Here is a 12,041-nt window from a genome sequence, read left to right on the forward strand (position 1 = left end):
ACTTATTACACTTCCACCTAATTAATGCTGGCAAAGAAAATATTATACACTGCCAGCTACCTCAGAAAAGAGATATTTACTAAACACTAATTCCTCTCCATCAAAGAAATGAGAATGGTAGCAAAAGGCCTTCTATTTCTGAAGTTTCCATTGACTTATCTGACAAGGCCTCCAGTCTGGCCTTGTTTCTGCAATCTGGCTTATGCATGGACATGTAAAAGTTCTGGGCAGCATTTATGGGCTTCTACAAATAATAAACCAGACTATGGGGAAAAAATGGGAATTAGGGAAGCTAATTTTTTGCAACAAAATTTAAGGGGAAAAATTGTAAGTTTTTACTCTTATTCATTTGGTATTTTCAAAAGGAAGGAATATAAATTTGGGGGCTTAGACTTAAGTTCACTTGACAACATCATTTACCAAAACCAAAAATGGACCAAGAGGGAACCTCATTTCCATTATCCTCTTCCTGTTGCTTTTTCAAAGTTAACAGGTCTTAACTCTGCTCTTAGAATGCACAAAACCCCACTCATTTCTTCTGATTAATGAAAAATATTGATACCTTTTCTTTTCAAATTACCTATTGTTTATTATTACTACCTACTTGAAAAACATATGAAATCATTATTCTAACCAATGTCAGATCCAGAATGGTCTTTTGAATTTTACGTCATTAAAACAAGTTCCTGTCTGTATAATCCCTAAAGAATATTGTATTCCTATGTAGTGTAATCTATAATACTGTGATTCACTAAATTAATTATCAGGTATTATTCTGGATGACCGTTGTGACCCCCTACCAATGCCATTGCTTATGGGAAGGTTAATTGTAATTATTATATGAACATAGATGTAACTTCATGGTTTATCTGCACAGGGTATACATAGAAAGAAATGTATCTACCAGAAAACAAAAATGGCTGCTGTGTTTTGACGGGTGTCTGTTGTAGGAGATTATTTTTTAAAGTGAAGTTTTTATATAGAAAGTTACCAGCTGGGAAATGAAAATCTGGGACATCTCAATATATCTCGAGATCAGATACATGGATGAGATGGAATCTAGGGCCCAAAGGAATAAAAGGACTGGTGGGAGACCATGAATTCTCAGAGGGAATAGTTTTACTAATGAATTTTCAACTGAATTGCAAAAACAGATGTTATCTGTAGGACCTGAGGATGCTGGAAATTGATTGTGTTCATAGGGCATACAGAGCAAGTACCTACTCTAAATGAGATTCTTCTTTACCTACCTCTGTGTTAGAGTTTGTGGTTGATGAGATGATCTGCAAGGGAAATGATATTCAATTGCCACCATCAGCTCTTACACAATAATTACATTGTTTTAATTATTACGGATTGTAGGAGCTGAAAATTCTAGTTGGTGGAGTTTGTTTTTTTCATGTGAATGAGTAAGATGCAAAGAAGCTTGTTTGTGTGTCATTGCTTCACACACCCCATGCTTTGCTTTGTAATCCTCTTTCTCCTACAAAAAAACCCAACACAAAACCAAACAAAAATCAAAACAGTGGAGACAGCCCACCATCTGAAAGTTCAGAGAAACATGAATCTTCCCTAAGCACTAGCTCCCTCAGTTGGAAAATATTTAAAAATAAAATAACTTTAATTTCAGCTCATGTAAAAGCTAACTTGAGAGTGTACAAGGCATGAAAACTCCCGCTACTTAAGATGTGTAGTCTGTCACTCACAAGTTGTATATCTGGTTCTGATTTGTGGTAATCAGACATTTCTCATTATACATTTCTTACTCATTATTTGCACTGTAGGCACTACTTGGAAAGGCTTGCAAAAGGCACTTTGTTCCATGCCTCTAGAAAAGACTCCAGTGTGTCTTTGTTTCACTCCTAATGTTGCCACTCTTCTGGAAATTGGGAATTATGAAAGAACAGCCTAAATAAAAAGGGAAGTGCACGTAGATTAGAAAGACCAAAACCAGAACCAGAATATCAGAGTCTCAAAACAGATCGTGGAAATGCTATTTAAACCATACCTAATTCTAAGCAAGGAAAACACTAATTAAGATTACTGGTACTGATTCATAACTATCACAATAACAATCACAAGCAAGGATCCTTCTGTGTTAGAAATGGCAGAAAAATTACCCTTTCAAAATGCCTGATGCTTAACTTTAAGTAATGATGAAGTGAGTGCAAAAGGAAAATGAAAGAATTTTATAAAGTATCCCAAATTTTGGTGAGAGCACACTGCCTGTTTAATGATCTTCCTCTCTTATTTTGGACTTTCTGTTAAAGATTACTGTCATGGAGAGTATTACAGGGAGTTTCACAGTTACAAAGGTGTTTTTGCAAGTGCTAATAGGTAGCTCATTTTATACAGTATACAGTAAAGGCTTCTTTTTCTCTTCTGTGTTGTTGCATTTAAGTAAATAGATTGTAGTTTGGGATTGGTTGTTTTGCTTTGTTTTGACTTTTTCCCCTTTGATTCTTTTGGTAGAAACAATGATAGAGGCCCAAAATTTAGTTACATTGTACTGGGTCTCTCTCATCCATCATTTTTAATTTTTTGGTCTCACACTAATAACCATGGAGACATTTGCAGTGATGGATGATTGAGGGCCTTCAGAAGTTCCTGCTGTTTATTGTCACAGCTCCATTTCACCTGTGGTTCTTATCTGGCTTTCACTGTGGCAGCTCTGGATTGTCCGCGTCATCTTTTATTATCTCGTCTCCTTTCCTGTTCCATTCTTATTTATTCTGTTCTGTTCTCTAAATTCCATGGTTATGTATAAATAACTAAAAAACTTATTTTAAGGAGTCTTTGCACACAATGCTTATTTCCCAGCTCAGCGTGTACTCTTACTGTAAAATTATCATTCCCTGATATGAAGATTAAAAGATACAAGATCTTTTGGTCTTGTTTATCTCATTAGCACCTATATTTCTACATGCTAGTTCTAAGAGTAAACTTGAATCCAGTTCATCATTTACCATCTGCCCAAGTTTGAAAAAAATGAGCTTAAATTTCTTACAATATTCTATATCAGTTTGGAATTGACACTTTAATTCTAATCTGTCACAGTGAAGAAGATTAAATAAATTGCATGGTTGGAGAAAAGTTTGACTCTTCTTTTTTTTAGCATAACTCTCCAAATAATCCTGAAAACCACAGCTAAAGAAATTATGGATTCAAATTATATGTTATCAGATACCCTGGTATTATAGATCATGTGAGTTAAAAGAGCCAGTATAATTCTAAAGAAGAATTCTTTCTCTGGTAGGGTTAAAAAAGCCAAAAACATACTAAAGATAACTTCAAGACACAGTCATTATCTAAAAAGAAAAAAAGGCCAAAAAAGATGAGCTGAGTCATTAAAGGTGCATCTTAACAACTCACTAATATAGAATGTGTAAAGCAAAAGCATGATAGATACTCCAGAAATCAAGAAGATGTAACCACAAAATATGACAGGGCATTTCCCCAGAGTGTAAAAAACGTGAAAGTCAGAATCAAAGTGATCCATAATAGCCCATAATTCCCATAAACTTCCTATTTTTAAAAAGCAGATTTCAGGCTTATGGAATTTATATTTATATTCATATTCTTTCTCATCATAAATAATTACCATATTACCTATTTCTACACTTTCAGAGGCTATGTTTTTTCCATGTTATATACCCATTTCCAAATAAAAAGATTTCATTGGCCAGAAGTAAAAAACTACATGCCACACTGATGATTTTAAAAGTGAAAGTGAAATATGCTAAAAACTTCAAAATCAGTTTCTTAATTTTCTCAGTTTGAGATATGGTACTTCATAACTTGTACAAATGCAAATAATTTTTTTTCTAAATGTAAGTTTAGTTTGCTTTCCTACTAGAATGTCCAGAAACAAAACTAGTCAGCTCTTATAAACAGATAAATACATTTGGTCTGTCTGTTACATTGTATGAAAGCCAGAAGTGTATTAAAAAAAAAATAAAAAATCAGCTTTGCATTAAATTTTTCTGCTTATTTTTCAATAGTTCATTACATATCAAATTTTCAGCATTTTGGGGTATTTGCAACTACAGCAGATTCTGTTCTGTATACAAATTATTCTGATGAAATCCTGTAAAGAAAAAGGTGTGCTAGTCATTTTAATGTAAGTCATGTAATTTGTGGATAGATTTCTGAACTAGAGTATGAGTCAAATGAAAATAAGGACAAACGGCATAATGAAAGAAATATTTTGGAAAGAAAAAGGCAAAACTATTGCAAGCCAAGAAAGTATCTGTGTAAAACATATCAATGCATAGATTAAAGTAAAAAATCACATTTGAAATAGCAGTAGAAATGTCAAAACAAATATTTTTCCTACTGATTAATAGAAGAAAATTAGGCAATTTCCCAGAGTAAGATCACAAGTTTATGCTTCTACGTGAGTATCCCCCGACAATGACCAATTACAAACACCACAACAGAGCACCTGGAAACTGTGGTAACCTGTTTTTGCATCCGGACTTTTAACTGCTGCAGGTAGGTCTCACCTGTTCACCTTATTAGAATATATTAGCTTGTTTGAACACAGTGTCTAAATTGCCAGTAACATAACTTGAAAACTCAGCAGAAAACTTATGATTAAGTATGATTAAGCCCTTTCTAAAGGTATTTGTTAATTAAAAAAATCTAATATTAAAGTGGGTTTTTTTCCCCTATCAATATTAAGCATCAAGTAAATCCTAAATAGGGCTGCTTGTTTTAGTATTGCTTAGGACACTACCCTGCTGAGATCTTTGCCTCACAATTGATCTAATTTTCCTCATAGTTCAGATGGAAAAATGCCAGAAAGTGACTTTTCAGAACACCATACAGTAAATGGGGACTCTCCCATCACGATTTTTCAGAACACATTAAGATATTCATCTGGTATTCTCTAGGGGAACAGCTTTCATCCAAAAGAGGAGGGTAAGGAGAAAGAACTGAACAAAACAACCTGGTAAGTTATCCGATAGACTTCCATATAGATCAGTTTAGAATTGTAAGAATAATGGAGCAAACTATTCAGAACTGCCCAAGATGACTTTCAGTTCCTCCTAGTTTTCCATAGGATTTTGGTTTCTATGTTCATTTGCTTCCTATAAAATTTGGGATCAAGCATCATGAACAAGAAATGCACAAAGTACAGCTGGCATTAAGCTATGGTCTTCTCAATATTTTTCTTTATTTTCATCAAAGAGCGAGGCAAGAAGCACAGTTTCGTGTACTTAATGAGAAGTTCTAATTAGACATTTGAACAACCTCAGCAGCTGTACCTTTTGCCATAAGCTGCGAGTTTCTAGTCTTTAATTTTGCTCTGACTACACTACTACACAAGTCAAAAATAGAGTGGGAAACAGTTGCAGAAAGATGTTATCTCAGACAGATTAAGAAAACTATCTAAGAAGCTTCATTAGTCTGGGAAGGTAGGACAGCAGAGGTTTCAAGGACAGTTGCTTCAAAGCATCGCTTTTTGCAGCCACCTTGAATTTTGCTGCTTGCTCCGCTGAGATTCTAATTCTCCCCTGCACAGTGGAGTCCAGACAGCCTTGTAGTCCACTAAGTAATTCTGAACTGCAAAAAAGTCCAGTCCTTTTTTTGAAGAAATGATGGTTTACAGAAGGTCTGTTGTTCAATAAGACAGATTGCCCAATTCTAAGAACAAAGTTTCAGTATGTATTGAATCAATGCCAAAAGTAGGATTTTGAAACTTGTGTTGCAAACCCATAGAAACTGCAGTTTCTATGTAGCTTTCATAAGTGTATGCCATGTTAAAGAGAAAGCAATTTATTTTGCAAATACTAGGATACATGCTTAAGACGCTAATACACAAACTTAACCAAGGAATCACCTTAATCTCTACTCCAGACAGGTGGCTGTTTTCTTATGGAAAAAAAGTTAGGTATGTGCGTGTTTGGAAAGAAAGGCTTTCATCAGTTTTTATTTAGTGGACATCAGCTGGAGAACTGTAACAGACCTCAGGATCAGACTCTTGTAAAATCACAGAAGGTGTTTTGAACCTCAACATCTAAATTCCAAGTGCACATCATGAACATTATCCTTAGGAATGCTGGAACATGTTTCTTCCTAGTCATGCTGCATTTTTTTCTGTGTTAACTAGTCCTTGTGAAATAATGTTGCTGTCATAACACCAAGACAATCAATTATTTTAATCTGTTCATCTTCCTATTCAAGACCTGTGTTTGCTCTTTGCTTCTCACAATCACTCTGGTATACCTTGTCTGCTCTTATTTTACCCTGTTTTTTTCACACCATTCTTAGTCCAGTTCCCACAGTATATCTCTGAGCCTTGCAATTTCTTTGACTTTTGGACAGCGCTCTATATTTTATCTGCTTGCCTGTGTAGATTGTCTCTTAAAAGAATCTTTGCAAAGAATCTGTTCAAAAGTATCAAATACTATTGTGCACACAGATATGTCCACAGATGTCTACAATGAGAGTATTACTAATTTTCTTGCATATAATTAAAATTGAGTATCACAAGTTTTTCTATTGTGGCCTAACAAAAAATGCTGTTGTGCCCTAAAGGAGAATTTCCATACTTAGCCTGTGGGTAGAAAAGGGAGATCAGCAAGAACTGAAACTGATTATAAAAACCTCTATTGTTGCCCTCACACTTCCCCCTTTGCAAGCTGGAGACTATTTTTCAGACCCAAATATTTTATTTGAAAATTGATAACATGCACAAGAAATAGTGGTCACATTTAACCAAAAATGCTGTGCAATAAGGTCTGAAACTAAATTTTGTACATTGCAATTGGATTCCTTTCTAATGGAATCGGTGTCAGATGTTAAGAAGATCATGAGTGCCAGAGCTACTGCTGAGAATGAGAAAGGAATGAAGACTATTAGCACAAGTTGGCTAGGATTTCATATTTATAGTCACCATCATCAATTTAAAGTGGAGCTTTCGTTACAGGACAGGATTTTATCTAAAGGCACAAAGGCAGAATACGCTATACTTCTACAGAATTAAAAAAAAAAAAAAGGCTGAGAAAGAAGGAGAAGATTTTATAATAACTTCAAAAGAAAGCTGAAAATGAGGGTTTCACGTATGCCAAAATATAGGCACATTCAAGGCAAAAGAACCTGTGGTGACTGAAAGAAAAAATGTTTTGATCCTATTAATTTGTCTGAAGAAGGAAATGGGGGAAGGGAAGGGAAGGGAAGGGAAGGGAAGGGAAGGGAAGGGAAGGGAAGGGAAGGGAAGGGAAGGGAAGGGAAGGGAAGGGAAGGGAAGGGAAGGGAAGGGAAGGGAAGGGAAGGGAAGGGAAGGGAAGGGAAGGGAAGGGAAGGGAAGGGAAGGGAAGGGAAGGGAAGGGAAGGGAAGGGAAGGGAAGGGAAGGGAAGGGAAGGGAAGGGAAGGGAAGGGAAGGGAAGGGAAGGGAAGGGAAGGAAGCTTTTTGTAGGTTAATGGTTTTCAACTTGTGGCTTGCAAATTCAGGGTACGTGTGGTCCATAAGTTGTTTTTAAGTCTCAAGAACAGAATCTAAATAAGCCTATTGTCAGCAAGTGTAAATTCATGGCACAGAGGTTCACTTTATATGCTGAGGAGTCTGCAGTCAAAAAAAGATCTTGTTCCCTTAGATTTGGTTTTGCTGAACAAATGACCATGAATATCAAAATAATTTTAAATCGGACACAGTAGTATCCAGTGATGGCTTGCAGCTAAGGATATAAGTGTAGTACCAAAAATTCACTCAGACCTTGTAACTGCTATGTTTTACTATTTCTGGCCTGATGGGTGGGATGGAAAATAATGTCAGTAAAGCGGTACTGTTGAGTCCTACTGCATAACAAAAAAATCACTGTGGTGCTGAGGTCTTGGGAGACCTGGGCAGCCTTCCTGGAGACTGAATATTGCCAGTTTATTTAGTCAACAGAGTGACAATCAGCATTTGATACTTTGCACAAGATTGACAGTGTTTGTTAATTGCAACTATTATTTGGCTGTGAGAAGAGAAAAGCAACACGTGCCTTTGAAGTCTGGTATGAGTAGGTAGCTGCATTAGGCAGAGGCCCATAGTGCCTATAGTTAAAATGCTAATGTTGAATGAGACAGAGCATTTCAGAACTCTGCAATTACAGAACAACACACTCTTAGACCCTTATGCCAGAAGACAGACTATCAGGTTCCTCTTCATTGTTGCAGCTACTACATATAGCTATGCATTAGGGATTGTTAAACCTGAGGCAGTGATTACACAAACTTAAAAAAAAATCCTCTTGCCCTTGATAACAAGCAATAATGTTCTACCATTCCAGCAGCTCACATCTCATAGATTCAATTCTCTGCTCTTGTCTGCTGTGACTGACAAAAGAGTCCTACTGTCTCCTACACATGTGTCTTCCCTGCAGGAGGACTTGCCAGTAGTAAACTGTATAGCACACAGGAGGTTCTAATCTTCTTTCTGACCAGTGTGGTGAAATGTCTCAGTGTAGCCCATAATTACTAGCATTCTGTATACTACTCCAAAGATATTACTTCTTCACAAGACTCCTTTTTTGTCTCAAGGGCATATAGCTTTTGCAGTTCCTTTCTGTTTCATCTCAATGAAAATAAAATAAAATTCATAAAATAAAATACAACAAACCAAAAGGATTTTCCTCTAATTGACTTGTCAGCAGTAGACCCCTTTAAAATGCCTGACAGAACATACACTGAGGTAGCCAGGGCAGATTGTATTCTTATTCTATTTCAGGTAGAAATATCAATACAAAATTTACCCTGGATTACTCTAACAACCAGGTGCCAGGTGCTGATGGTATTTTTTATTATTTCATTTGGACATGGTATATTTTCAAAAGGTATGGGGAAATATCAGAAGTTTTCTTTTCTTCAACCAGCAAATTCATGCTTGTTAGAACATGGACTGAAGCCAAGCATGTGCAAGCTCTATTTTAGGCATAAAAGCTTTGATTTAAACATTTAGATTAAAAGTTTTGATGTAAAATTTGGTTTATATTCATAGACAACAAATCTCTTGGTCATATGAAAACTTTTGTCTTTTTAGAGAAATTATAAAATCTGGTATAATAGTATCTAAACTGGGAAACATCATTTAATACAACGGTGCACATCATTATTTATGCAGTCTTGTTTGAATATGACTGGAATGTGGGAGATTCAAACTGAATATAGGGAAAAAAAGTGATCATGAGGTTCATCAAATACTGGAACAAGTTGCCCAGAATCATTGTGGAAGGTGCTCCTTAGAGGTGGTCAAGACTCTATGGGCCATGGCCCCGAGCAACCTGATCTGATTAGACCTGTTTTCAGCAGGAGGTTGGACTAGATGACCTCCAGAGAACCCTTCCAACCTAAATTATTCTACGACTATTTTATGTTTTTCTCCTTCAGTGGAGATAAAGCAGAAGATAATTGTCGTGTCTTGCAGTAGACTGTGCGTGCAACAACTTCAGCTCAGTCATATTATTTGTCTCCAAGCTGTCCACTGCAAATCACTGTGAAAGCTCCAGAGTAGTTGTCTGAGTAAATGTACTATTTATACATAAACTCCTGAAGATATATATGCAACACAGGGGATAGTTTGTGCAAACCTGTTTGTATTCCTGGAGTATTTAATACCAGAGATCATGAACACCGTCAATTCACATTTCCTTACTCTTATTTGAACAAGAATGATTTCCACTCTCAATAGGTATTTATTTTGTATTGCTAGTAAAACCTATAGTTAGCTTAGTGTTACATTTGGTGTAAGAGCATAGGAACCATATAAAAATATCTGGAGAAATTATGTGACATAATGTTTGTGCATCTTTATATATATAGTGATCAATCTCTGATAAACAACTCTGTAACAAAGTGAGTCTTCAGTGGGTACTTAAATATATAAAGGATAATGGTCTTGCATGGTCAGGAAGGTGAACGTGGCTTTGGACCAGGAACTGTGAAAAGATGTAGAGGCAGTGAGGGTCTGGGCCTAGGCCATGGGCTCTCAGCTTGAAAGAGCTGTGATCTACTGTGAGCAAACTGAAGAGTGCAGCTGGATATGAACAGCAGGTCTGATGCACCAGTTTTCCTATGCATATGTAGTAGACTCTCAATAACGTGCTGTCTCCCCATCCAGATGATGTAAGACTTATTCTGATGACTGAACTCAAAGAGTACAGAGGGCCCTTGAGAAGTTGCCTAGTTGTCCGCTTCCACCTTGTTTCACTGACAGGCAAGGTTTCTGTTGCCAAAGTATGTCAGCATCCTCACTGGCTCTTGGTGATGAAAACCAGTAGCTAATCAGTGTCTGAAAAGTAGCTGTAAGGCATTTTTAAATATCTGATGAAGTTTCTGGTGAATATTTCAAGGTCTGTTTCCTTTGCATGGTCAAATGGGAACTGCCTCTTTTATTGACCACATCTGTCAAATTCTCTACACTTTGATTCTCTGACCTTCCTTAGTGCTCCAATCAATAACAGATACTGATTTATTATTTTTTCACAGCTGGCTTTCCATGCAGCAAACATAAGAAATCTCAGGCATCTCTTGGATTTCCCTTATATTAGAAAGAGCTATTAATTTCTAATGTAAAGAATTCATACGTCCTCTGAAATATCACCCAATGTATCTGCAGTACAGCATTGTGTACTCATCAGAAGCCTTTTTTAGCAGTAGAAGCCCATAGCTATTTCTGATGAGGACACTAAAGGTGGCTGATGATTCTACTATTCTTAAAGCAGAAGAACTCCTATTCTAGGGAATCGACATTTCCCAAAGAGGCATTCCAAAAGCTTCATAGCTTTTGTTAGGAATTTCAAAACTTCATTCTTATCAACTGGTCCTACATTCAAACAGCTTTGCTTTAATTTCTAGCTGTCCTACACTCATTTTCTTCTTCCTGCATTCAGGAAAAAAAAAAAAAGAAAAAAAAAAGAAAAAAAATTTCATTTCTTCTCCCAACAGACCACCTTTTTAAGAGGAATGGTATAACTGCCTTTATGTTGCAAAAAAAAGAGCGGCTGCGTAGGAAGATGTTTATCCTAAATCCAACAATTGCCTTACTGGACTATCTTCTACAACAGTGTTTTTTGTTCAAAGGACCAAACAAAATTTGGGATTTTTTAGCCACGAAAAATATATTATTAATATTCCTGGAACTACACACACATTTTCAACAGTAGGTAAAATGGTCTGAAAGAAAAAAACTAAGGCATGGATTATTGGGTAACTGAGAAAAGGAAGAAGCTGGTGGAGTGCACTTTAGTTACTATGAAATGAAATGAGCAAAATATAACTTTCTTGCTTGAATCTCACTTAGGATTATGAAAGGAATGTGAATGAGGATGATATGAACTTTTAACATTTCAAAATAAGAACTCAGAAAATGATCTGGACAATAGATACATTTTCAGTGCAGTAAAAAATAAGCTCTTCCTTGGGATGTAAGAGACAGCATGGTCTCTGCCCCAAAGTCCTTCTAATCTAATTTTAAAACACAATAAAAGAGAGTGGCAGAATGCAGGAATGCTGGCAAGAATTCTAAGGAGAGGATTACAAGGTCACTTATATGTCAGGCACAAACTTGTGGTTCTGTTATCCATAATCAACTCTGTATTACTGAATTCAGTTTGCCTTGGCACCTCAGTCATGGAATGTGCCACTGGCAGACACTGCAGTGGACATTAATGTATCCCCTCAGAGCTACAAAGCTTCAATATATAAATTACAAGCAAGCCAAGAATTCCAATTTTATGCTTAAGAATAAAGATGGTTTAATGTGCTGAATCTCAGAGCTCTGTATATTGAACTCCAACAAAAAAAAAATTAATTCCCCTCAGAATACAGACACTAGTATTGCTTGCAACACTACTCTCTGGATATTATTGCTTTCCTAAAGATTACTTTAACTTCTATAAATAACTTCACAGAACTCCTGATAAATATGTGATGTTCTCTTCTGGTTCATGAATTTCGTCAGTTGTGCTACCCTTTTGTTTATGTCATCTGAAGAGCATTACACTTTCATTATGTGAAATGCATAAAATGTAGCTAAAGGTACTCAGGAGTCAAT

Source organism: Numenius arquata, chromosome 7, assembly GCF_964106895.1.
Source record: "Numenius arquata chromosome 7, bNumArq3.hap1.1, whole genome shotgun sequence".
Lineage (NCBI taxonomy): Eukaryota > Metazoa > Chordata > Aves > Charadriiformes > Scolopacidae > Numenius > Numenius arquata.